Source organism: Eucalyptus grandis, chromosome 2 (genome assembly GCF_016545825.1).
Source record: "Eucalyptus grandis isolate ANBG69807.140 chromosome 2, ASM1654582v1, whole genome shotgun sequence".
Taxonomy (NCBI): Eukaryota; Viridiplantae; Streptophyta; class Magnoliopsida; order Myrtales; family Myrtaceae; genus Eucalyptus; species Eucalyptus grandis.
The window spans coordinates 18,130,443-18,132,132 of NC_052613.1; the positions used below are offsets into that span (position 1 = coordinate 18,130,443).

The 1,690-nt window shown below is 39.4% G+C and overlaps 1 pseudogene; it reads right to left on the minus strand.

The window, feature by feature from the left end:
- Positions 1-296: 296 nt before the first annotated feature.
- Positions 297-1,471, minus strand: LOC120290545 (annotated as a pseudogene).
- Positions 1,472-1,690: the final 219 nt, after the last annotated feature.

Below are 1,690 nucleotides of genomic sequence, written 5' to 3' on the forward strand. Positions count from 1 at the left end.
CAATCCCGGCCCACTAAACTAAATCTACAAATCTAATAATTCCGAACCTTGGCCCGCTTCAAGCCAACTCCAAGCCCATAATCTCTCATTAGATTTCTCAAGTCCAATTCGTGTGGCCCACTCATTTCTCAAGCCCACACATTTCTCATGATCCATCGGGTTCACTTTCTGGCCCAATCTAATTAATCTAAGTTCCTAATGATCTAATTACACTAATGAAGGTCGATGAAATTTGGGATGTCACAACTCTCCCCTACTTAGAAAATTTCGTCCTCGAAATTGAAGTCTTACCTTATTCACTTGAAAAGTTGAGGATACTTTTGTCTGATCTCTTCCTCACTTTCCCAAGTTGCTTCCTCTGAATCATGGTATCGCCACAAAATTTTGACTAAGGGTAGTCTTATTCCTTAATACTTGCTCTCTTCGATCCAAAATTTGCACAGGCTCTTCTACATTTCTAATTCTTTCATCTATTTCTAGTACTTCAAAATCTAACACATGAGTTGGATCCGGCTCATATTTCCTAAGCATAGATACATGAAAAACATCATGAATACTGGATAGCTTTGGTGGTAATGCTATTCTATATGCTAACTCTCCAATCCTTTCTAATACTTCAAAAGGTCCTATAAATCTTGGGCTGAACTTTCCTTTCTTCCCAAATCTTGATACATTCTTCATAGGTGATACTTTCAAAAATACATTATCTCCTACATTGAATTCTAAAGGTCTACGACATTTGTCTGCATAACTCTTTTGTCTACTTTGAGCTGTCCTAAGTCGTTCTCGTAAAGGTCCGAACATCTCCCCTTCATGGTTGATAAACCATGCAACGAACGACATCGGTAATAACTCAGCTCTACCGTCATCCAGCCATAAAGTCGCCTCATATTTGGAGAAAACCATGTAAATGTCAGGATCATACACGTCATGAAGAGAAACATCAAGACGCACTACCGCCCCGTATCGAGCTACTGGCGGTACATCCATGCTATCAACCTGAAAATGTAAGGCATGAGCAAACAACCTTGCTCAATAAAGAATGATAAAACTCTAACTTAAACAATCCATAGCCATCAAAGTTACAAGTGAATCATCAAACAATTTAGGATGCTAAAGGAAGTATATCACCAGCATAAACAATTGGATAATAACACAATATGTACATAATCACCTTATGAGCATCCATTTCTATGCTTACCTTTCTCAAACTCAATATCATATCAAGATGTAATGCAACAATAATAAATGAACTCACTCGCCAAATAGAATTATATTTAGTGTGCATAAAATCCACCATTGAATCAGTCACAACCGAGACTCTACCAGCCTGATAGAGTCACTTCCAAAAAGTACGTTATCCGGACTTCCACAATACCTCTAATTGTGGGCATCTCACTCCGAGGTATCCCGGCATCACACAACCAAGGTCCTCCTTGATCACGCAAAAGGGCATCTCACTCTGAGGCATCTCAGTATCACACAACCGAGGCATCCTTGATCACACACAAGGGCATCCCAAACTTCTAGGGGCATCACCGGTATCTCTCTACCGATGGGATCATTCATCTTAAGCACACATTCACACCACCACACCTTTGATTAATGCATTTATCGTATGCAAAATGAAAGACTCCAAAGTATCTTAATAACTCTCATGAACCTAGCACACGTGTGTGTCCAAATTATA